The sequence below is a fragment of the Sander lucioperca genome, chromosome 18 (assembly GCF_008315115.2).
Source record: "Sander lucioperca isolate FBNREF2018 chromosome 18, SLUC_FBN_1.2, whole genome shotgun sequence".
Lineage (NCBI taxonomy): Eukaryota > Metazoa > Chordata > Actinopteri > Perciformes > Percidae > Sander > Sander lucioperca.
In genome coordinates, this window is record NC_050190.1 from 4,952,673 (window position 1) to 4,980,322 (window position 27,650).

Below are 27,650 nucleotides of genomic sequence, written 5' to 3' on the forward strand. Positions count from 1 at the left end.
TTTATTTTTGTAACAAATGAACTAGTTTGTGATTGTGCCCAGAGATACAGTTTTTGTAGTCTGTGTGGATTACCTTGATTTCGGTCCAATACAAAACTCCCATACAAAACAATCATCACTCCTTCAGAACTGAAAAAGTTTAACATTCACTAAGTTACAGTATGACATGCTAAAAAGGCTTAGATCCCCATACAGTCACTGCGTGGTGTCATAATCGGCCCCCTGCTGTGTTGCTGTCAGTGTCTGTCTCTCCTTTGTTTCCACTAGTCAGCTGTCAGTAGAAAACCAGAGGGAAACACATTCAGGATGGAGGAGACAAGTGAAACTGAGTGCAGTCTGTCCAAGCTAAAGATATCTATGTGTCAAGTCTCCTCCTGACTGTCACTTTCTATCTCCGTCTCACTCACTTTGTCTCCCCTTTGGGTCTTAAAGGAACATGCCGACTTATTGGGACTTTAGCTTATTCATAACCCCCAGAGTTAGATAAGTCCATACATACCCTTCTCATCTCCGTGCGTGTTGCAACTCTTTCCGACGGCTCCACCGGTAGCTTAGCCTAGCACGGATCCTGAAGGTAATCGGTTACAGTAGAAAGGCAAATCATTTCTACTCTCTGCTTGGGGCTTCTCAGGTGCTGCAAGCATATCACTCCGCCCAAGTAGCAGAAGTAGCACTGCTTCGCCTTTCTGAGAATATAGTACCCAGTTTATATACGGTTAGAAGATGGCTGTGTCTCATGTGATGTTATTTGTACGCACTGTGACTATATAAATCACAACATGTAAATAGGAACATGTTGGTGTTATTTTTTCACTTATTCGGAGAAGTAGGCTAGTTGGAACTGATTACCTTCAGGATCCGTGCTAGGCTAAGCTACCGGTGGAGCCGTCGGAAAGAGTTACAACACACACGGAGATGAGAAGGGTATGTATGGAGTTATCTAACTCTGGGGGTTATGGTGAATAAGCTAAAGTCCCAATAAGTCGGCGTGTTACTTTAAACTGCGTAAAAGTTTCAGTTCAAACAGACGTCAGAGCAGGGACAGAGGACGGCTCACCAAATGAGATCCTGGCTATGACACACTATATAAAGTAGGCTGTAACTGATCGACATAGTAAAGTAATTCAAAGTCCACAAGAGGATGTTTTTGTGATCATTATCCTGTGATCCAGAGAAAGGTTTTGGTGAATACTTTGAAAAAAAAAAAAGTAATGTTCTGGCATGAAGACACGAAATAGTAAAGTCCATCCATCCATCTTCTTCCGCTTATCCGGTAACGGGTCGCGGAAATAGTAAAGTACGATTTTAAAACTAGCACTAATTGCATTGATGTTGGGAACCATCCTACATCATGTCTTTATACCCTAACATCTTATTAGTGACTGAACAGGCTGCAGAAAGTATCACAACTTAGTATTTTAGTGTTATAACCAGTAGAATATGAAATATAGTCAAATACTTCACATTGGTCAAAGTGATCAATATAGCTACATATTTTGTAATATTCATTCTTATGTATAACCTTCTTTTTTATCTGTTTTAAATTTTTTATTCTGTTTTCATGTAAAGCACTTTGAATTGCCCTGTTGCTGAAATGTGCTATACAAATAAAGCTGCCTTGCCTTGCCTTTATGAATCACTCATCAGTTTCTCATTCACTCAAATGGGAATATGTATTCAGTGGCTTTTTCTTCGAGGATGAGATATTTTGTGTGGCTCAGGAAGACAGTGAATGCTCTACACCCAGTGGCCAGTACTAGGTCTAAAGGTCAGCTTTATTATGTACCTATTATTCAAATAGACACGCAGGTCTAGTTCCATTATACACCAGGAAGGTAAAACTTCTATTTAAAAAAAGGTAAAGAGGTTTTAAAATTGTGAATAAAGTTGTATTGCCAGATGTTTTGAAGATGGAATGTTAACCAACGTTGTTCAAATAAACATAATTTTGACCCATGCTAGCACCATGACTAAGTTAATTACCTCCTGGCTCTAGCGCTCAGACATGAGTGGTATTTATCTTTCTATCTAATGATCTACATGAAAATGGATAAAATACAGTCAAAATCATCAAGCTTTTTCCTTTCACTAATTCACTCTTTTGAGCTAGTACATGTTTCCCTATACATGCACACACAAGTAGAGCATTTTCTTTCCTCGGGAAAAAAAAAAAAAATGGATGCCAACAATAACCAACCATTATTAAGCCAGTCCAGAAGCAAAAGCATTGCCATTGTTCACTTTCCATGTTCCCTCCTTGTTCCTCGTTTCATTATATAACAAAATGAAAGGTTTCTCTTTCTTGTAAGACATGCAGGCTTGTACCTTTTAGACTAGATGAACTCATTACTGAAATCAGCAGGTTGTTGAAATAGCTGTAAAGCAGATTCCATATACAGAGAAACACAGCAACATTATAATATCATCAGGATGTTTTGGCAAAAGGACAGGAGTTTAACATGTTTCCTTCCGTATGGGTTCCATCTTCTTAGTTTAGGTAGAGCTAGGTCACTGTCTAAGAAACGGTTATTTAAAATAGGTCATATAATTGAGAACGTGGTTCAGGTAACATCCATTGTCAATTACAGAGTTCCTGGGGGTCCACCCCAAAATGAGGAATACTTTTAATAGGAATTTCATTCAGTACACATTATCACTGTGTCCCTTGTCATACCATGCATACTATATATATATATATATATATATATATATACATATATACATACATATATATATATATACATACACATATATATATATACATATATACATATACACACACACACACACACACACACACACACACACACACACATACATACATACATACATACATACATACATACATACATACATACATATATATATATATATACACACAGACACAGACACACACACACACACACACGGCACTAGCTGTAGACAAAAGGGAACATCCTTGGCTTAGCATTCTTTACACTCTTCTGATTTTATTTATTTGCACAATAAGGAGGCACAGAGAGAAGAGGACTAGAAAGGAAGATGGCAATTAAACAGCAGCCTATTTCAAACCAAAGATTAGAGACTATTTAAAAAAAAAAAAACATTCTGTCTCCTCCCCTCTATCAGCCTCAATTAGAGGTTAATAGCACTGCATGGGTATGAAGTCTAGGGGGATGAGAAATGAGGAAAGGAAAAGAGGAGAATAAAGTGAGAGAACGTAATTAAATAAGGAAGGGATGAAGGGTGCCTTGATGAAAAACAGCCAGAAATAAAAAGAACACAGAGGGAGGATGGATTCCTATCCATCAAGTTTAATTTGAAGGCTATAATCAAGCCTCCATGTGTGACTACTATTCTGGATAGTATATGGTTCCTTAGAGATGCGTCCGTCCGTCCATCCGTCCGTCCATTTCAGCTGTCCACAGAATATTTTAGATTATACAGTATGAAGTAATTTGACAGCAATCGGCTCTCACTTGGCCAAAGTGGGTTAGGCTTTTAGCAGCTGTAAAACACAAGTGATCACTTTAAAGCTGCTCTGATCAATATTTTTTTATATTAACAATGGATTAAATGACTATATGCAGTGTAAAGGGGCTCGCTCATAGTGATGAACCCACAGAGAAGTATCATCCTACTCTGCAATTCTCTTCAGCTGTATATATGTAGCTTTTTAGTGTCTTTCAGCTCATTCTTTTGGTTTTATGGCCCACAACTTTAATGTTTTGGTTCACCGTCCATGCAGTCATCAACCCAGTTAACAAACAGCCGTTTTCAGTAAGACATGTTCTGATCAAGACACTGTTCACTATCTGCTCATGACCGAATGACATGCAGATAAAGTTAGCAAAGTTAGTTAAATTAACTTAATTAAAGTTAGTTAAAATAAAGTTAGTGACAAGCTGCTGAACGTAGTGGAGCATTTAGCAGCTGAAGAGCTGGATATTTTCTCAGAGTTGGTGGAGACCAAAAACAAAGCTCTGTATGTGCTGAACAGGTAAATATGCAACTTTTTGCTACCACACGCCCGCCATATATTTTAACTTACCATTAGTCGTGAATGCTAACAGAAACAATTTCAATAATGATACATCAAAATGTCAAAAAGCCATACGTGATATATATATATATATATATATGTAAATAAATAAATAAATAGGTGTTTTTTTTAACACCTTTAAAGTTATGCTTCAGCCAGTACAATATATTGTGATACAAAGTGATTTGATGTATTTAGAGTAGCTGGTTATGTTGCTAAAGTTACCACAGAACAGTGTTTTAAGTGATTAACTTGAGAGAGAAACATTAGCCCAATCCCAAAGTGAGCCCTGAGGACTAAGGACTAAAGACTCAGACTTAATTGATCTCAGGTGCTAAGTGAGTGAGTGTGTGAGGCCACATGGGCTCAGATAGGTATAAATGGAATTGGCACAGCACCTCACGAGATCACATGTTACCTTGGTGACGTTTAATAACAAAGATGTTGCTGACACTTGCCGGTTTGGGAATTTTCATTTTAAGTTTTTTGCTTTCCACACGGCCAAGGCACAGGAGACGGCTTCAAATTTTTTCAAACTCTTGTTTTACAATTTGGACAACAGGTTTGTCTGTGTTCTGTGGTCGTGTGTCGTGCTGTTGTTTACCTTTGTAATTTCCGGAACGCTTTGAACTGTGGGTAATTCCCTTTGGTGAAGTCTGCATCGATGCAGACTCACGGAAAGGGCTTGGTAAGTGTTACGAATTTTGCGAGGACGCGCACCAAAGTCCGTGAGTCTGTGAGTCCGGACTTTGGGATTGGGCCAATTAGTCAATTTTAGCTTGCAATCCCCTCTGTCCACACACACATTTGAATTTAATCTCACTCTGCTCTCTCTCAGCTGCCTTGAAGAGCTATCCAAGATGTCAACGTTTTAAATGCGTTTCCAAAACCCGGCACCCTGTGTGTCGTAGAAAAATAAAGGTGTGAGTGCCAGTCGTTTTGCAGTCTGTTCAGTCGTGTTGTGTGCCTCCACTGTAAATCAGAGACACGCTGCAGACAGTCAGTGATTTCCTGTGAGCTCGGTGTTTAGCAGAAAACAATCCCACCTCATGTCAAAACACACACACACTTTCAAATCGCTTTCTTGCGGTCACTCTCTCTCCCCTTCAAATCATCCACTTGTAATACAACAGTGGTGTTTTAATGCTTATTTTACCTCCCGAATGATCTTTGGCCGAGTGAAGACACCGGGCTGCAGAGAGCACATTAACAAGCCACAGCTGATATAATCCGTTGCCTGGACAGGTTGTCATTTAAACTGCCAAAAGATAACAGAAGTCTGTTTCGCTGTATGTTTCAGTTCCCAAATGTAATAGTATGCTGGTGTACACAGCAAACATTTTTCCTTCCTGCTTGCACGTTATTTGCTGCTGTCAGATTGATTTAAACTACACAAGTTGTCAGGAAAAGAAAGAATTAGCTGCACACTTTTCACAACATAGATAATATTTCGGCTTGTGGAGAATATGAAGTCATTCCTACGTCCAAGTTATGATTCGTTAAAGTCAAGTTTCAAGTCGTTTTGGATTTTGTTGAGTCTGATGTCATCCTCCTGTTCTTCTCTTCTCATTTAATTATTTAAGTGTTCCCTATTCTGCTCAAGCCTATTTTGTCTATGTGTATGTGTGTGCGGATGCCTGAGATTTAAGAAAGTGTTGTAACATTGATCCATAGCCACAAAAGATAGCTTTCTCAGTGAGTGTGTGAGAGAGAGTGAGTGAGTGAGTGAGTGTTAAATACAACAAATAAAAATGTACGACCCCCATACATTCTTATGCACGTTGTGAATTGATTTCAAAGTAAATACAGAAGTTGTCACGAACACTTCTGCTCCTCTGACAGAGATCATAAAATGCAGCGTATGACAGAACGATAGACTAGCTGATGCAGTGGTGCTGCTCATCATATTTAATTGACGTCGCTTTAAATGACGGCTCAGAGGGCAGAGTTGTCTCATGTTTGTTAAATGGCTGTTGCCTCGACTCCTCTCTCCTCGGTTCAAATCTCCTGTGGGCGGGCGGGACTAAGACGCGAGAAGGGGAATCGAGGGGAGGAATCAGGGATGCACAAACTGGAAAATGGGAAAGGCCCAGTGTTAACTTAGAAACCGCATTGATGATCCGCAAAACTAACCTGGATAAATACTGTTTAATGGAGCAATGATGGTCAACAAGTGGCAGTGATTCAAAGTCTTGTAATTTTAAAGAAATGGGGACATTTTGAATGAACCAAACTATTGTAGTTCTGCATCTTTAAACACATTCACTTGGTAGACAGACAGACATATGTATATAATGCAATGATCAGGATCTGCCAGAAACCAAACCAATCTACCTGATGTACTTTGACGCTTCACTGCTAATCTCTCGTTTTTAACCTTGTGTGTAGGTTTCAGATCATTTGTAGTGGATCTCTCTCTCCTCCCCTCTCTGTTTAAATCTCATAAATTAAACAAAGTCAGACTACAGAAAATCCAGTAGATATCCAGTAAAAAAAACCACCCTTAATCCAAGAGTGTATGTGATAACAGGCGATTCACAAACACAGACAAATTATAAATGAACACATCCAAATATTGATGAGCTATTCAATTTACAATCTATACACACAGACTTAAAAACCAATAGCACAATACAAAACACACAATTGGATCATGAGAGAGCAGTTATTTCTTATTGAAGTTTTAGTTTAGTGTGAGAATCCGTTATCAGTCTATGCATGTGGTTACATTCCTTATTACAGACATAGTTTGTGTTTTGAGTCATTAACATAGAGCAAATTATTCCTCTACATGTATGATGGATTTCCAGGTTATTAATTTGATTCAATAAAAATACGCTTGAAGGTTAGGTTTAAGTATGTGACAGTTTTCAGAAAATACGCAATTTGTTGAGTATAAATGCAACAGCACACCACATGCTGTGCTAAGGGGGGGGGGGTGTACATTATGTCAGGTTATAGACCTGATCAAAATCAATTTAATGAGTTTGCTCAGTTGAGCAGATGTGTCATCTCTGGGCCAGCGCGCTGCCAGAACAAATAACCAACTGCGTTGATGTCTCAGCGCTGGTGCTGTTCCCCAGAAGACTGTGGTGATTCTCTAGCAGCCAAGAGTGTTGTTGACCTGGACCCCTTCCTCCCAAATGTTCTGTCATACTAATGATTTCTCACCAAAACAGATCATCACAAGAAGAAGAAAAAAAAAAAGATGTAAGAGGACTTTTTGCCATGTATTTTTACTGAACTGTGGTAAAAAAGAAAGAAGCTTATGATCCAGTTAGCAGCTGTCAGATTAGCGGCTGAGCTAAAGGCTGCCATATTAACTGCAATGTAATGTTATTTTAAAGGTTGCAAACAACATACCGTGAGCCATTTAAATAAGTGCTACTGAAAGGCAAAGTAATGCAAAGTGACTGGCATGTCCAGATACACTTTGTCAAAAGGGTTTACCCTCAAGTGGACGTTCTGTGGTTGTTAGACTACGAATAGCTATGTGGGATCATCCCCTACAAGTATCACAACTTTTATAGAGGCAATCTGACTTATAAATACATTCATATTTATACACACAGAAGCAAGACAAAAATGCAAGAGTAAACAGAAGAGTGTGTGTGTGTCTGTTCGTGTCTGTGTGTGTCAACGACAGATAACATTAGAAAAGAACAGTCAGGAGGAAAAAGACCAAGGCAAACAAAAGGAAAGATGCATTGAGTGAACTCCAGCTGACTCATGCAGGTTAAAATACACACATGTGCACTAATCACACTAATGAGGATCCATGTTAATTGAGGCAGGTCATAAATCCAGGTTTGAGTTTAATAATCCATCCATTTGGATGAATGTTCATTCAACAATGGATCAAAATGGTTATGTCTAATGTAAAAGGAGTCGCTTAAAAACCCACAGGGAATTATGAAGTTAGGACTCTTACTGATTGGGACTTGCACAAACAATGCCTTAATCACATTGTTGCACAATGCATCAGTTCAAGATGCAAATTATTTTTTTCCAGAGGAGGTTTCACTTCATAATAGTCAGGAATCAGGATATAAAACAGAACGGGCTGTATTAAATTATTTGGTAGTGTTTATTTTGTCATTTTATTTTCAAATCTTTATTTACCACATAATATATAAACATACTTGAGATGTTGTAGCTACTCAACAATTATTTGTGTTAGTATAACCGCTGAAACTTATCAGTTTATTTTGCTAACTCAGTAAAAGGCTAATTTTGCACTCTATTGACAGATATCAGTCATGAAAAGAGTACAATTTGGTTTGCGTATTTTAAACCCGCTTGGTACCATCCACAGTATAACAACATTGTAAATGTGGTACTCAGTAAATTCTACCTTTCTGCCCGATACTCTGAGAATCCCACTTCTGACACATGCAGTGTACAGTGGGAAATGCCAGTGCGGAATACGCTCTCCAGGGCATCAGAAGTGAGGACGGGGCGAGCTAACAGCAAAGCTACAAAAGAGTGCGTGTGAAAAATAAAAAGAGATGAGAGCAAAACGCTAGGAGATGTGGATTCAAATTTGAGAGAATCCTCCATGTGGCTTTGGGAAAATTGTTACCCAGTGGTAAACTCACAGTTGTCACATTTCATGTGCTTTCAGATGCCAAAAACAGCAGATAGCACACAAACACGCAAATACTAAACTAATGCTTTCATCTAAAAGCCATTAACAGTTGCATGTGTGCCAACATCACTATATCTTCACATGAAATGAAACCTGTGGAGTAAAACATGCATGCCAACTTGCTACAAGACATACATGCTGCCACAGACACACACACTTACGTACACATATACGGTATGTACACACACTTCATGCTACACTACACAATGTTCCAGTGACAGAAAGGGACAATTGAGAAGCTACTGGAAGCCATGTTGTCATCACTGATAAATCACTTGATGCAAAGCCTCAGAGTTAGTACATTAAGATATTTACAGAACTTAACATAATATAATGTAAGTACTGTATATTCAAGGCTAAAGTAATAATAATCTGTATTTATAAAGTGCAGTCAACTGTCAGGTAATTAAAGATCAAACACACATAAGAAAAACTTGGGAAATACCATTATACACACACAATCTGACAGTCTAAAAACACATGTACCAATGATAAAAGATCTAATGTGACAATGCTGTTTGCATGTTTCAACCGGTGTTCTTTCCTAGCTAGGGTTGCTCAAAAATACACTACACATTTCTATTAGGCTCTTTGACCTTACAAAAACCTCCCACACTACATTAGGCTCATATTCCCTCTCAGCCTCTCTCCAACTCATTATTTTGTCTCTCTCCCCTTTTTGTTCCAACACTTATATTAATTATATATTTGCATTCAGTGAGCAGAAATGAAGGGTCTCTAATGGTGGAGTATTATGACATAACAATCGTATTTCCCCCTCAATTATAATATCTGTTGCTGAAAGAAAAATACATCCTGTCATTGTAGGAAATTATTGAGTCTCTTTGTTATGTTTTTTTCCACTTTCTGTTGTCCATCCATTCATCCATTCTTCTTTTGTTTAATTAGGACCCATATTGGTAGATGGATTCAAATTTTTGACTGCTTTATTAGTTTTTGGGTACAACAAATTACCTAAAGCCCTGCAGTCGCTCACAGGTGTTTTCTACTCTAGCTGATTAAACATCAGCTCAGGTTGGAGGTGGGTGGAGCAAGATTATAGAAGTTCGGTCAGACCAGAGTGCAGAGTGAATGTGTCATCCATTGGTTTGTGTACTACCGTGTTAAAGCTTCGAGTTTTGCCAATTTCGCCATCACCAGGCGTGACAATTTTTGGGACAAGAGTGTGGGGCTGGGGAGGATGACGCTGCTAAGCCAGTATTGTCCATGGTTGCAATGGCGCTGCGCTTACAGTTTTTCTCAGTCGCTTTGGTACATTTCTCAGATCACAATTGACACTCCCAAAACTGCTTGTTCAACCTTCACATGATCTAGTCACTTGTGCACAAGACAAAAGCAATGTATCATTGTTTTGGACATGCATGCAATTGATCATGTACAATTGTTTGCGGTTTTTTTACATGATCAATTGCTTATGTCATGTTGATCAAAATATAATATACTGGATGTCTGTTGAATTGTACTAACCCCCAAAACATCTAGGCAGAAGTTCATTGAATATGTCTTTAAATGCAAAATGGTTGATCTCATTGCAGTACATTCCAATTACATACATTACTTACAGATTGTTGTGAATTTGTCCAGAATTGATTAATTGCTCTCAGGTGAATCTTGACTTCCACTAATGAAGGGGATTGTGTGAAACATTCGATCAACCAATGATGAACCAGATCAACCTCTATGTAAAATAGCTTGGCGGTGCACCTAATGAACCAAAAATGAAAGCATAAATGTGAATCCTGTCCAATCTGTCTAATCTCAGATGAAGGAATGTGTGACTTTGTACTGTTGAAATGTATGAATTCCATACGGAAAAAGTGCAGCCTTGTGCATTTTTAATCATTGTCATCAATAAAGTAGCCAGAATCAGAAAATACCAGTACAATTATTATATTGACAACACGACTAAGCTTATTGACAAAACTAAGCATCTTCTTTGTGAACAATGACTTGACATTCTGATGGCACTGACATGTTCATTGACATAAAGATTTACTTTTGAGGAATGGACTAGAGATTTTGAACAAGTTACAGGCTTTTGCTGGTTTGCAAATGTTAATGATTCGAGACATGTACCAAAGCGACTGAGAAAAACTGTAATGCTAAAGAGGGAAAGTTGCAGATTTTCAAGTGGCTGAAGTGCAACACACATACACACATCACACATCTCACATCACATAATTACAATATACATTATTGATTCAATCATACATTAAAGGCCCTGCACACACTTACTAATAGGCTGCTCTCCATTTCATCGCATGCCACTTTTTACGAAGCACCAAGGTCAGGAAATTGATATTGAATATCAGCGGATAGCTGAGATGTTGTGGTAGACATGAATGACATCTTTGTACAGCTATTAATGCAAGCCTTGGCAGAGAAGAGTAGAGTACCCTGGAAATAAATGTACTATATAATTGCTCTCAGAAATTCCGACAATGGAATGAAAAAAGTAGTGTCATGTAAACTACTTTCTGCCAACAATCCCGCAATGCAATAAGTCACATTTTACAGAGGCATTACACCCATCAGTGAGGACATAAAATAATGAGTCCTATATGCCTAAAATCTAGATTTACTGCTCACTATAGAGTAAACTATGGGTATTATATAGGGAGTAATGAATGAGTGAATGATTTCAGACACAGCCAGGGAGATGCCAACAGACCTTTTTTAACAAAGACTATCTTGACGTAAGCCCAGGTGTACATTTTAAAATTAATGATGGCTGAACTCCATTTATCGGCTTCAGTTTCAGGTTCCTGGTATTGTGCACACTGGCTCACTGCCATGGCTTACTGGGACACAGTCAAAATGTCTGCTGTGAAAGGCCCCTATCAAGCTCAGTTTTGGGAAGAGGTCTAACCAGCAACAAAAAATACAAATCACCTCTGTGTGGGTGTACCATGGGTGTTCAGGTCCATTAAGGTACACAATAATTGTACAGATGAAACCCTTGGTTTCACATGTGAAGGCTCTTTAGACACAGGTAATGCGTGAAATGTGTCAAACAGAATATTCATGTCACTAACTTGTACAGTATAATGCATATCACTTGTGTATTAAGCAACAAAAAAAACATTGACCGTGCACTGCAGTAATCCCCCGAACTCATTTGCTCTGGGGAGTTTATTCCACCGTTTATGCCACTGTTCATCACACCCCCAACCGGCACCGTCAGACACTGCCTACCAAGAGCCTGTCCGAGGTTTCTCAATAAAAGGATGTTTTCCTCACCACTCAATGTTTCTGCCTAAAAAGGGAGTTTTTCCTCGCCACTGTCGCAGCAAAATGCATGCTCTTGGGGGAATTACTGGAATTGTTGGTCTTTCTAGTGGCAAGCTAGCCTAAGCCCCTGAAATGCTGCTTTTAACACACACACACACACACACACACACACACACACTTTATGTTGATAAGGAGGCTTGCCCTTTCTGCACATATGACGACTATTATGATGTGTTGTACAACAGGCGCTATGCAGTTTTCTTGGCTAGTGGCAGTCTCTGCATGCAACATGAGCATGTCTGTGTACTTTATGTATGTGTGTATGTATGTACGCACTATGTTGTGTTAAATTCTTTAAACAGCAGATATTGTTTGTTTGTCCAAGACAAATTTCCTTCAGGACAATACAATCTCTTATTCAGAGTGAGCTCACAAAGTGCAGCAGTTCAGCTGCTGTATCTCCAGGTCTCAGTCAGAAGTGATGGTAAGGATTGTGAGAATAACTGGCAGGTGGAGGTGGTAGGCAGAAGCAATTGTTTGGCATTTGACTACTACATCTCCCAGCATGTTTCAAGTACTTGCACTGGAGGAAAAAAAATCCGTAGAAAAATGGATAATGTCCTGGTAGAAAATTACCAGTACCTTTTCCGTTAAGTTTACAGACGTTTCTGTTAATCCAAAAAACTAAATATGGAAAAACACCTGTAAAAAAATCATTACAGAAAATCCCTTCATGTTAACACAGTATATTAGCCTGTATTTCTAACTTTTCTAACAGTGTGGGGAGGTCCTAAAAAAATGTTTGAGGAATTTGTTACCCAAAGGCATGTCTGGGCTGCTCTGCTGTGACTTTCTCCTTGTTAGGCAGCAGAAAAAGGGACAGATGGGTGGAAAAGCTTGATTTAAATGAATAGGGAAAATAATTTATATATTGTAAATATTTTTTTATATTATGTCCTCTTTTTTTAATTTCCCTTACCCTCTCTCTTTCCTAGGTTTTATTTTAGTATTAGAAATTATTAAACTTCCAAACTTACCAAATGTCATGTCTTTATCGACCCATCTTCTTGTGTGTGTGGGTGTATGATGTTTTGGGGTCAGCCCTATGTTCCCGCAGCCCAATGATCCCACAGCCCTATGTTCCCACATTTCTAAGAATTCTTTTTCACTGAAAATTAGGCCCTATGTTCCCACAGCCCTATGTTCCCACATTTCCCTTCGGTTTAAGCCCTATCCTCCCACAAGATTTTTTTAGGGTTAGGGTTAGGGGGATTAAAGCTGATCCAAATTTATAAAAAAGGAAATGTGGGAACATAGGGCCTAATTTTGGAGAAAGAAATCTTAGAAATGTGGGAACTGTGGGACCATAGGGCCTAATTTTGAAAAACATCTTAGAAATGTGGGAACATAGGGCTGTGGGAACATAGGCACGCTCCCAATGTTTTTATTTTTATGCCAATGTTAACAGTGTTCACAGATACAAACTGAGAAAATGGCTGTAGTTACAAATACACAGCGAGCAATGTGGGGATGCGCGTGGCGTCTGCATTTGGGTGGGTTTACTTTCACAGAAATATAACGTTAGACTCACACACACATACACGCGGGGACACACACAATCCACAGCTGTTTGTCATTATAATGAACTAGAGAGTCAGAGGGTTTATCTGTCTGCCGCAGTGTTAACATTGAAAACACACCATAGCCAATACACGCACATACTTAGCACACAATACCACTCATGTAGCACATTTGTCCCCTGAAGTGCTGCATGGCTGTCTCGCTACATTTATGGATGATGTCATTACAGCTAGAAGAGATGGAGGAGTGAGATTGAGAAGACAAATGGGAGACAGAGCTGAGTAACTAAAGCACACTAAGGAATCGTACAGCACACGTGTATGTTTGTATGTATGTTGCTGATCCTGATTGCTATGGAATCACAGTCATCGCCTTTTATTCATTTTTCTAATCTTATTTATTCTTTGACGGGAGCAAAGGGTGCAGTCAGGTCACGTTGTTATGGGGTTATAAATCTGCGTAGGAAGCAGGAATTTTGTTTAGCCATCCATCCCCCCCAATGGATGGCTAAACAAAATTTTAACATGGGAGGTAGCAATTCCGTGTTTGTGCCTAAACTATAGCGTTGTCACACAATAAAATTGATTTATTTTTCAACAGTGATTTGTAACAGTTTTGGAAAAGTTGTTTTTTTAAAAACCTTGTTTCCAGAAAAAAAATAAATAAATCAACCTGAATGTTCTCTAATCAAGTGACAGTGAGAAATAATCTACATGGATTGAAAAAAGCGGATATGTTTTTTATTCCTTTGTTGATTTCATAGGTTTCGCTGATGTTTAAAACACCAAACTTGGTGTGGAAATTGCTATTTTGACACATGCTCTCACATATTCTGCATCACGCGGATTTCTCACTCGCTGAATAAAAAACTAAGCTATAAAGTGTAAATACAAGGCTACATTTAACCATTTGAGATAGTCTTTTTGCAGTGCAGGATTGGTTGAACAGTTTTCTGTTCTGCTTCTAAGGCAGGCCAAAGCATGAGTCAGCAAAATGCTAAATAGTCCAATTGATTCATGCGACTACATCTTAATACAGTTGTTCTTTTCTGCTGAACTCTATTCTCTTTTGTTCTGCTTGGTGAGTTTGCAACCTTTTTGAGTTTGATTTACGATCAACTAAATATTCACTATCTATATCTACTATATAACTATAAAAAAAAGTAACACACAAACACATAGCCATGCTACACCAGAGAGAAGTATATGGAAATGCATACACACAGTACACTACGTCAAACTTAAACCCAAACAAACACACTTAAGCATGTATTCGCAGCATGCGCACGAGTAATCAGCAGGCATAGATTTATGACTTTGTTAATATTCTTTATGAGAAGCCAATTATAACTGAACCTACGCAGAGCTCAAATCATTTGTAGATTACTCAATTAGTCAACCTACAGACTTAATCAGTAAGTGTTGCCAACTTGGCTACTTTATCACTAGATTAGCGACTTTTTTATACCCTCTTAGTAACATTATTTTTAAAAGCGAACAGCGACAATTTAGACCATCCAGAGATGGATGGATGGATGGATGGATAGATAGATGGATAGATGGATAGATACGTGATGAAGTCACCAATATGCAAATGAGCGTATGACGTTTAGCAACTTTTATTGGAAAAAGTTGGCAACACTGGTTTTGATTTGTGTAATTACATTTAAGTTATTTTGCTTCAGTGATATAGCTAACCTGACGCACCACATGGTTTGTTACACAAGACCATCTGAAAAGCATTGGCAGTCATTGGAATCCGTTTTGGAAAAGGGCAGGCATTTAAAAGAAATACTTGGCAGGTGATTGGATGAACCATTGGTCTATTAAACTCTAGCCAAAGTCAGTCGGGAGAAGAGCAAAAATCTCTATTCCATCGAGAAAAGCCTTCAGTGCAGTTCTTTGCCCTTCTTTCAATGAAGAATTACTCTCCACTTCTGAAATAATTGATGCTATTGCAGCATCAACGCTAACCTCTTTAGGAGCCGCCATTGTTGTTTTGAACGCCTGTCACCTCTCCGTGTCGTCACACACACACCTTAACCATAGCCGTAGCAGCCAGGAGCTCCTCACAGAACGCTGATTGGTCTGAAACACAGTAGTTCGGAAACAAACACATTACGTGAAGCTCGATTTTCGCATGATCTGCAGAATCCAGCTGCTGTACGCGGTAATGATCAGCACCCATGACAAAAGAAACAGCTAAAACTAGCTAGGCAACTTAACACCCGAGTGTTGAAATAACATGAACTAAAGGTAACATTTAGTGGGTTCTAGTGCTAACACTAGCAAGCTATTCAGAAAGTAGAAGGTAGACTAGTTAGCCTAGCGTGCTGGGTTCCACTTTCCGAAAGAGAATTAAAAAACGTCACACTACGGGACATCCCAAATGTTGTATGTTGTCAAGAGACAGGTTAAGTCACTGACTGTACCATAACCAACGCTTTGTGGGCTTGTTGTATGGGCTGAAAAACATCCGCTATCAACTTCACAGGCTATCCAGGAAATTAGACTGAAGGGGAGAAGAAAGAAGTGAAGGTGATAGAAGGCAAGGCCAGAGGAGTAAAAGAGCAGGTGGAAGAAAATGAGCAGGAATAGAGAACAAGAAAGATAGTAATTAAAGACTGGAAGGAGAACAAGAAAGAAGAGAAAATAATCTAGGACCTGAAGATTGAATCCGTCAGTCAACCTCCTCATGCTGCTACTGCAGAGGTTCGCTTTGGGGAAAAGAACGACTGACAGCAATTAGTGAACTCATTTCACAGAATTTATATTTCGCACAAGCGTCATAACAGGGAGGTACAGAGGAGTGGAGGAAATGCTTTGCATTACTCAGATGTCCTCAAGTCCTCTGTGTGTGTGTGTGTGTGTGTGTGTGTGGCCTGCATAAATGTGTGTACAGCATGCAATTTGATGAGAATGCTTTTACACCGACCCCAATACATGCAAGCAACAAATGTTGTGAATTTATTACATAGTTGTAAGAGCTACTGCCACAAAAGGCCCCTTTTGTGAGATATTACTTTAGCTTTTCTGAATCGGTTCATATACACAGAAAGCTGAATTTTAGAACTGACAGAACAGTCGTTGATTGGCTGTAAAGGGCTGGATGCAAATAAGGTAACTGCTTTATGCAATGACTGACAGGAAGTGCATGAATGCCCTCCATTTCACTTTTCTATTCTGAAGCACAAGAAACTTTTTCTTCCAATAACACATTTAGGACTTAGCGTTATAGAACCTAAAAAAACTGCAATAAATGCCATTTGCATCATATTTGAGTTAATGTCTTTTTGAATGGCTGGAAATGTTGACTTTGCGGTTTCCAATTACACACATGAGCTATTTAGATTGTTGTGGTGCATTGTGCCCTACACTGAGAGCACACACATTTTACTTCTCACACATTATGTGCCGACAGCATTATTAACTTTGAGACACAGCACTACCAGGTTAAAGGCCACTAGAATATTATACATAAACGCACAATATGTAAATTTCTACCGAACAAAAGGCAGTGTGGTGATGTTGTGAAGTAGTGTGGGATCACTGTCAATGTCTTCATCCCTGCTGTCTTTGCAGTCAGCTTCTCCCGGTTAGGATTCCTTCAGTGTTCGTTACCCATAGCCGGATTATCCGCAGAGGCGCCCTCCTCTCCAAAACAAACGGTAAAACCAGTAAAAACACTCAATAAAAAGCAGTTTTACGTTAAAAATCAGTGTTTCTCCGACGCTGTCGGCTCATCGGCAGAGGGGCTGCCGCTAACGTTTGCTCAGCTTGTTTCTCTCATAACATTACAGCCAGATGTCCGATGACTTAAATCTTTCATCAGGTTAAAATATTTAGTTAAAAACGACCAACATCTAAAGATTTGGCTTAAAACTGGATAAAAACTAAATTTATGACGTTGACACATGCGACCAAATGTAACAGTAAAGGAATGTTACCTTGAATAAAAATATTGAACATTGTTGGAAACATAACATGAGTCTAGTCGTTTTTGGACATTTTAATGCGGAAATGTTACATATACCGGCAGGAAAATCACAGGTGTTACTAATATCATTAACAATGACTCAGTCTTATTGAAATGTCACAGTGAGCAATCATACACAATACAGGGCCATGGTACCGTCACTATTAATGGCATTAGCTACACATGCCTTTCTGCTATAACATGTCAAAATGTCTTAAAATATTGCAGAATTATCGTTTTCTCTGAGTCATGGAATACAGTGGAAAACCATTTAACCAAAAAGACGTGCATAAGAGTTGGACATAAACTCACAATTCAAGTTATTTGACAACCCTTTCTGCTTTATGACGAATCACCCTTTCACCAGTTTTACCTTCCCTAGCATGGAGGTTTCTTAATCAGAGATTATCGACAATGGTGGTGCAGGATTCTTGTTTCTTTCATTCCGTGATCACCAGCAGTCTCAACAAAATCTAAATCTGCCATTTCAAAAGATAACACTTCCTTTGGAGGGATTTTCTTTGGAAAAATGAGAGCTTAGAAGACCAAATGTAGAAGCTTTAACAGGTGCTTAAGATGTACTAGGCAGTGGTTCAAAATAGTCACGGTGGACAGAAAGTGGCATTCATTATATGTGCAACAATTTTTGTCTCTGGGTTCATTTTTCAAAGAATCCACTGCATGAGAAAAAAAATAAAGTGTGACATTTTCATCTCACCAGCACAGCAACGTTCAGAGCAACACCAGCTGTGACATGTCGGCAGAGTAACGGTTGTATTGCCAAGAGTTAAACAGTATACATTTTGATGATGCAAGTGTGGGGACCATCTAAACATAAACCACAATCCGCAAAGATGGGAAGTAACGAAGTACAAATACTTTGTTACTGTACTCAAGTAGATTTTCCAGATATTTTTACTTTACCATTTATTTTTGTGCCGACTGTTTACTTTTACTCCTTACATTTTTAACACGAATATCGGTACATTCTACTCCTTACATTTTACAAAATTGGCTTGTTACTTTAGTTTCAAATAATTTCAGTGGAGTTATCATTTTTTTCGCGTCATCAATACTGAATTCTATCTAATTGGATGGGAATATATGTTGCACTTCCGCACCACTGCAAGATGACTCAACAGATTTGGCGGCAAATCATTGCGGCTTGATGGCGGTAACGTTAGCATTTTCTTTCCAGAAGACATTTTTGAGCACACACATACATGTAGATTCCTTTAAATGTAAAGGGGAAGATTAAAAAAGAGAAACCGGATCTGTGAATTCTCACAGAATCACAATTGAATTCATATCTTGTTTTTATCTTTTATAATCCATCTTTTTAATAAACTGTCTGTACAAAGTTCTCAATGCTTCGGTTAACATTTAGGGACCCTCATTATGCTACCGTTGAAGTGTGGTGATATTTTGAGCCTTTTTAGTGGTATAAATAGCGGTTTGTTTTTACTTTCCATGTGCCCCGAATACTAGCGTTGTAAGCTAATCAGCGGTCCACACTAGCTTGTTTCAAGCTACAAGCACATTCAATTAGCATGAAAACATGTCCCAGAGAGCGATTGAGTGGGTACACATCTGTTATTAACCCCTAGGTTTGTTTTGCGCCGGAATTGTCCTTTAACCTGGAGTAGCCTTTACTTGGAAAGAAACACTGCAAAAAAAAGCAGTGTTGTAACGAAGTACAAATACTTTGCTACTGTACTTAAGTAGAATTTTCACGTATCTGAAACTTTACTTCGTTATTTATATTTCTGGAAACTTTTACTTCACTACATTTCCTATAATAAAAATGTATACTTTTACTCCACTACATTTCGCCTAAGCATCTTAGTTACTACAAAATCGGAAGAAATTTGGGTTACACTTTACTTGAAGGTATCGAAATAATCGTGACAACTTGACATTAAATTTCTTTGGAGTGTCCTTATTAAGACAACTTGAAATTAAACACGATGACATTATGTCAAGTTGTCATGACAAAGACATCCTCTGGTAATGTCATCCTGGTTAATGTCAAGTCGTCATTACAAAGACATCCCAAGCAAATTGAATGTCAACTTGTCATGACCAAGACAACTTCTGGTAATGTCACTTATGTCAAGTTGTCATAATCAAGACAACCCAAACAATGTCAACTTGTCATGACAAAAACCTAATGACACTTAATGACAGAAGTCATAAACTTTTATGACTTGTTTATAACATTTATGACACGTTCATGACAGTGTCATGTCATAGTTATGACAGTGTCATGTCACGATTATGTCGATACCTTCAAGTAAAGTGTTACCGAAATTTCTTACACTGGAAAAAAGCAGATTTGGCGAATAATTTCTCCTAAATTGCCAAGATAACGCTCGCTCCATTCCACTCGGTGACCTAATGCCCGTTTGTTGCCAAGCTGCAAAAAAACCCAAACCACAGGCCAAAACTAAAGAAGAGGAGGAAGCATAATGACTAATAGTGTCATGGAAGCACCTGGTGCAGGCTCTGCCACCATGGTAACAGACGATGAGCACCCAGACGACAATGATGATGAAGAAAACGTTACACAACTTTGGCCATCAAGTTCAGTTTTTTTCTACTTTTACTTCTAATACTTAAGTACATTTTATATCAGAAAATTACTTTTGATACGTAAGTACAGTAAATATTAGATACTTTAAGTCTTTTACTCAAGTAATATTCTAAAAAGGACTTCTACCAAAGTCATTTTCTGGTAAAATACCTGTACTTTTACTCAAGTATTGCTTTCAAGTACTTTATACAAGACTGACAAAAAGTGGTGCATTTAACATCTTCTAGCAGCAACAAAAACAATTGGTTTGGACTAAGCAGAGGATGAGGTGGGCATGTATTATGAGTAGTGATCACCATCATAAAGGGTGCCACCTACAGTATACTGTATATCTCACAGATTTAGCTTATAAACATTTGCATTAAAGTGACTTGCATAATAGCATAGAAATGGTCCCGGCTGTTCATGGTGAACAGGACCCAGTTCATCCACACAGGTGCTTTCACTGATGCTGCCTGATTCTCAATACAGTGTGCACATGTGCATATTTACACTTATTAGTTATTGGTTTATAGAAGTTTATGACTTTGATTATGTTACAATACTCCCAGCACTGCTACACCCAATGTAAACCTGACTAAGGTCTTAATTAGCTGAAGTAATTAAAAGAGCATGGATGTGTGCGCAGGGCCTTTACATAAACAGTTATTACATGGCTAAGGGTTCTAATATTTATTGTACAAGTCTTTACCTCTACACTAAAGACATTACATTGTACTGCACCGTGGTTGTTATGAATCAAACAGAAACCTCAGTGACACTACTGACAATCCAGGAAATTACTGCTCCCAGCCATGAAATCCACCTCACACACAAACAGGCACACAAACAAACGGTTCCATCACTCACAACGCAGCGCAAAGCTGTATCGCACTGGTGCTACTGCGATTGAGACTGTACAGCTCTGCAACAATAATAATTATGGTGACGTCTCGCCCACATCCATGCACCGCCTGACTCCCTCTTCCTCTCCTTGCAGTTCTCATGCATTAGCTTCATGTTGTTGAATGTGTAGTTACTGTGGCTGCTTCGACATACAGTATGTTGTGTTTAAGTTTGGTGTCATAGTGTCTTTAGTGTTTTAGTGTAAAACATTCTAAAATTAGCATAAAATGATGTTAACTATCAAATATAAATGATCCTGGTTATTCATACAAATGCATTAAACCATGAAAGTCGTGCAGTATGATGTCATTTACTTCTCTCAGCACCTCCAACTCTGACTGACTTACAGCATCCCTGACAGACAGTGGAGCATTTAGCAGTTAAAGAGAGCCAGATATTCCCCTCCGGAATTGGTAGAGACAAATAGAGCCAAAAAAATACATACATTTATCAAGTGGCCAGAAACATAATGCTAATGTTGCTCCATAACTGCTGAATTTGTAAGCAACTGAATTAATAAGCAACTGTTTGGTAACAAGTTCACGAAATCAACCTAAAAAAGGGAAATGTATGTCAGTGTTTAATATGCTTTACTAAGAGATTAAATACTATATAGGTACCTGAGACCTATAGTATGAAGCAGACCTCATTTTGCTGTTCACCTCCACTCTCCCTTAGATTACAGTCAGCCGTTCAACCCCAGCTTATGTGCCTTATTGTTATCTGCTAGATTTGTATCATTTGTCACTGAAGCTTGACACAAGTTAAGATGAGATGGGAGGAGGGGTTGAGGACGATGAGAAGATGTTAATATCAATGTTAGCATGTATTGTATAATAAATTTCAGCTTGTTTATCCAGGACTTCATACTTTACACGACCTGAGAGAATGAATGAATGAATGAATGAATGAATGAATATGTGCAATATCTGAGTCGCTATAAGAGCAATCAAAGATTGATCAATTGGTTGTAACAGGCCCAAATCATTGCTGTCGTCACCGCCATAGCTACTGCTTGAATGTGATCGGGTGTTTGTGTAGGTTAAACTTGAGTATATTACAATTTATGCCAATCTATTTCAGGTCGTGGTCATTTCACGTATTGTAGCTCCACTTTGTGATTTACACTGATAAGACAGCCATATTTGAACATACATATGGAGCCTAGTGTAGCGTTAATGTCAAGTGTAAATGAGATCTAGATCAGTCATATTATACTTTACAAAATATATGTTAGCAGCAGGTGGAGAAGTGGCTAAAGAGGAGAGGAAGATGGATGGAGAGATGTGATAGATTGAGGGTAAATGTAGGTGAAATGAGGAAATGTGAGAAAGCTGGTAGCTAATGGTATGAAAAGATTTAACTGGAAGCCGGCAGCAAAAAAAGAGAAATGATAAGGGAAGACGACAGATATCTTCATGGCAATGCTGCAGATTATTAGCTTTAAAAAGGTAAGTAAGAAAAGACATAGAGGCTGATGTGAAAAAGATGAGATAGAGAAAAAGACGAAGCAACGAGGATGATGAAGAAGAGGGCCGAGCAGAGAAGGAGAGGACTGGATTATCAGGAAGTGAAGAAGAAATGGCCACATGGTGTTTGAGCAGCTTCGGTGGGCAGAGATGAGAAGAGGATGAAAAAGGGGGCAGATAAGGGGATTTAAAAAAAGATAACTCGAGTAAAGGAGGAGGAGGAGGGCCTGCATGGAGAGAAGGGGAGGTGAACCATTTGAAAAAGGAGAGAAGGACGAGGAGAATAAGTTGGAGAGAGGGATGACAAGATGATGAAGTGTGGAGGGAGGATGTAATGAAAGAAAACAAAAAAAAGGAAATAAAGAGAAGGAAGATGTGGTGGATTAGACAGTAAAAAAGAAGACAGGAGGAAAATCACTGAGCTGATATCCAGCTGATGGATTTCATCCATAGCTCCAACACGTAGACACTCTTTTACACACACACACACTTGTTCTCTCACATCACACAGGGGGGACAGAGAGAAATTAAGTGAAGCTATTTCTACCCCGAGGAGCCCATTTTATCTTATACGGAACATCAATTCACACACAACAGGCGACAAGGAAGACGTGTGTGTGTGTGTGTGTGTGTGTGTGTGTGTGTGTGTGTGTGTTTCCATGTCCAAGTATGTGTGTGTATGTGCAATCCGTCACTGGAGAGAAAGATGATAATCCTCCAAAAGTCTCTGTCCAAAACGTTCTCATCCTAACTGGTCACATACTGACTTGTCAACGCACTGGGTAGCCCTGCCGCTCCACTATGGTCGCTGTTTAAAACACGGGGAGCACATGCTTAACATGAATTCAAACAAACACACTGGTTAGGGTTAGGAAAAGATCGTGGGTGGGGTTAAAGTAAGTGTTGTTAATGAAACTAAAAGAGACTTACAGGACATAAACGGTCTCCTGGGTGCAAGTCCCACCCACCACCCTGACCTTCTACCTAACTGGACTTTGTCGCTCTTATTTTTGGAGCACTTGCTACAGTTGAAAGCCCATTGTGTTTCATACAGATGCTCAAGGGTGCATTATGTCGGTATGAAACAGTGAGGGCTGTTAAAAAAATAAAAATATATATATTTTTTTTTTTTAAATCTGTATTTTACGCCCTGGGAATGAGAACAGGCTGCCTTGTGTCAAACCCACAATTGAAACCCAACATAATTATTTGATTAAAAAAAATGTTTGATACTTGAGTTTATAATATAGTTAACTTATAGTTTACTTATATTTGTTGTTACTAAAATGACTGAAGTCAGAGTGGATCCTTTTACAATTTTGTGCTAGAGCATGATGAGCCTGGCATTCATCTTCTCCTCAAAAGGTACAATTAGCAATTTTTTCAAATAGAAGTCTTGAAATTAAGTGTTTTAGTAAATTAACCTTCAGCCAGCCCTGTCTCCTAAAAATTACATTCCCACACAACAAAACTGCATTCTTAATTACGTTTCGTATTTTGCATCACAAATGCATCTAATCTAATCAAAGTCAGAGAAAGTCCACGTAGGGAGAAAGTCGCGGTGGATAGATGTGTCAAACAAACGACTTTCACCAGGTGACCAATGTTTGTGTCCTATGTTGAACCAAAAGTTAATGTTGACTTGTTTACGTAAGGCATCACTTACTTAACGTAGTACCTTAATTTACGTAACAAACGTACTTATATTAACAAAAATTGTTATGTTGGGTTAACACTAGTGATGTCCAAATGTAACTTTACAAAGTTTTTTCCTCATTTTCTGAGCTTAGTAGATCGCGCTCTCTGTTCAAAGGGTTGAAAGCACACTGAATTGCCATTCCTTGAGCCTCGTTCTTTAAACCAAGAGCGCCATCTAGTTGGGTCAACAACTAATGGTTCATAAAGCTTCATTTGGACATTACTAGTGAACACTGGTCATCATAAGATCCTGTTGAAAAGCCATGCACACTGAGCTAAAACTACACAGTACATTCATAAATATACGCATGTATACGTATATGTGTAAAGAAAGTGAAAGAAATGCTCATTGCACTGCCTTCTTTCAGAAATTGACACAAAAATAGAAAGCAGCTGTGTAAAGACGGTAAATCCACTGGTATCCATCTTCATAAAGAGCTCTGATCACCAGGGACATGACTGATGACTCTGCCCCAACCACCGTATGTGCTGAGGGCCACAGATAAGTGTGGGAGTGTGAAATTTCAATGCTAGGCCAAAGGGGCCAACAGAAATGCTAAATGCTCTGTCTTCATTGTGTCACACTAGTGCCAAAGGGCCAAAAGCCTTTCACCCACAGGGTTAGCATCTCACCTGTCAAGAGCAACCATTTATTTCAATTATATGACCAGTTTTCTCAACACACACGCAAAGGTTGCCATATAGAGCTGATGCATTACCCCTTTATCATCCCTGTACAAGAGCAGTCAGCAGCTAGCACACGACCAGAGTGATGGGAAGTGGAGCGCACAGAGCAAACGTTCAACAGTATTGTCTTGATCTGGACTCTCTACTTCTTTGACAAACCTCTTCTAACAGGTTATTCGGACTAATGACTTTTCAATCATACATCAAAGACGACGCCCAGGGTACAGCAGTTTTTCATATTTGAAGCTTTTTATGCTTCTGATTAAACTCTGAAACTGAAACCTGATGTTTAAACCAGGAAATTAAGATAATGTGGGGAGCAATTAACCAATATATTTACATTTCTGGGAGCTGAAGGCAAGATATACACAAATACCCATTTAGTTTGTTTAGTTTTTAAATCACAAGTTTTAGTTTACTGTTGCTTTAAGATTAGGCTACATAACCGCTATGTACAATTATTTTTTTAAGGATCTTTCAGCCAAACAAGATGCAACGTAAAAAATAATGACCTCATCCTTTACTGTGAATATTTAACTGCAAATGGTTTCTCTTCTCCTGCACACACACACAAATCATTGTCCAACTTTTATTCACAGCCAATAATGTAGTACCTGTCAAAAAACACACAAACCAGGCCCACACTTCAAACTGCACAGAACTCATGCAATGCATTTACAATTTGTCAAAAAACACACAAACCAGGCCAACACACACACCTGACAAAGAGTCACACCTTGACACAAACACCAACTCACGCACACAGCTGCACAAATTGTTTCCGAATTGCATTCATTCACAGCCAATAATATGAGCTGTCAAACAGGCAGGCAGGCGCGTGCGCACACACACACACACGCACACACAATATCTGGCTTTAATCAACGAGGAGTGCCTGTGTGCACTAGAAGGTAAATATGAGGAAATTGGTTGTCCAGCCATGACAATTTGGTCATACTTCTCCCATAGCAGGAACAGAAAGAAAGAAAAAAAAATAATAATAATGGGTCAGAGAATGGAGAAACAAGAGAAGGGCTGTAGCTCTTAGAAAGTAAAATTTGAGAGACTGGTGACATTAGAGCAATAGTAGAGAAATAGTAAGCCAACCGTAACTACTAAGGAAAACAAAGGGAATGCAAGGAAAGAGGTACAAGAGAGACTAAAATAGTCCATCATTTTAGACATAGGCCATGATTGTGTATGCTGTTCATGCAAGGGGCCATCAGAGTTCAAAGGATGAAAAAAAACAAAACATTGGCAGTTTCTCCCTGAGGCAAATACAGCACATTGGTGGATTTACACTTCATTGCTACAACAGTGATACGAGCTGTAAAGAAAAGGAAAAAATGAACTCATTCACCTGCATTCTTTCATGAAGCTGCTCAGAGGTTGACAGACGACTGAAGGTCTTGCAGCTGGGTCACGAATCTCAGAGTAGAGACTTCCATTTGAGAGATGGCTGTGTGAAAATGGATAAATATTTTATAACCAAGCTAGAAAACACAAGTATTATATGGTTATACATTTATTCATTTCACAAGTAAACCTAAATGGTCTCATTTCCTCTGTTTCTATAACTTTGACAAACACTGTTTTTAGCTAACGCTTTTACTTTAAATATCACAGTAGCTTAACAAGAGTCACTTTACATAAACACAAAGCAGCTTTTTACTTTGTTTACTAGCTAGTTTAAAGCTAACATGTTAGCTACTTTAGCTAGCTGCTCATAACATGCTAACAGAATGTGATGATTAGCTAGGAATACAACATCAGGTAGCAAACTAATAAGCTGCTCTCTGAATACAAAGCTACCATCAATTACTTGAGCAAAGCCCTAAGTTCTTAAAACAGAAACTTCTAGACAATTCAGACAGCCTTTTCATACATTTTGAGTTGTCGAAGACAAAGTCTGACATTTTGACATGACGTGATTATTTAGAGGTGATTTAGATGTTCAGTTCCAGGACCCTGGCATTGTGCTAGTACTAGGACACATAAGGAGCGACCTTAATTGTTATCAAGTTACACCTGTGGTTTTCCTTAAATCAAAATGTTCACTGTGAGGAAGGTCTATTCTTGAATTAAAAATAGTACAGCCTTCGTAACATATACCTGTAGCCCGTAAATTTGTAGTGTTAGCAAATTTAGGCTTCAATCTATTTTACATGACTTGTCAGCCTACATTATGGTACATCATGGTGGTGGGATGGGTGGTGATAATGCTATGACAGCAAAGCTAGTAATAACTCCACACTTTCCTCCCTGATAAAGCCCTTTTAGAAGTCAGCATTTTTCAGTTAACTCCCCTGAGCTGCTTTGTTCCTTCACCAAAATGGAGTCTTTAGTTTCCTTGAGGTCTAGTTTAAAACCCAACTTCACCCCCTACAGCCACAGAGTATCAAAGTATAAACCTCAGCACACAGTGTGCTTTGATACAGATAAGATCCACCTACAAATATTCACATCCTTTTCACAATTTCTTTAAAAAAGGTGTGTGATGACTTCCGTTGCATTTTGCTTTTAAAAAAGGTCTTCTATTCGCTCAACTCCTGTGTGATACTCTGTAAAACTGTTGGCCTTTAACTCTTGCATCCATGAAACGTTTGCATGCAGCCATGAAACGTTTATCCAGAACTCTCTAGCAAAAGAGTGCTAATCTCGCCGGGACTGGTTAAATCAAGGTTAAAGAAAGGAAACCAACATTAGTGCAGTTCTGCTTTGGCGTGGATTTCCCTTTTCATAACCAAAGAGGTCCCAAGAGCTCACCTGGAACCCAGTTTATCACCCTTACAGCAGTCAGAGTGTTGCAACTGGCTCCCCTGAGACATAAAATGGAGTCAA

The 27,650-nt window shown here is 38.7% G+C and overlaps 1 long non-coding RNA gene across 1 annotated transcript; it reads right to left on the minus strand.

Moving 5' to 3' along the window:
* On the minus strand, positions 1–27,650 carry LOC116065795. The gene is made up of 3 exons (XR_004108815.2): positions 27,576–27,650; positions 26,170–26,268; positions 1–271 (listed from the first exon to the last, which is right to left on the minus strand). It is a non-coding gene; the product is annotated as an uncharacterized LOC116065795 (long non-coding RNA).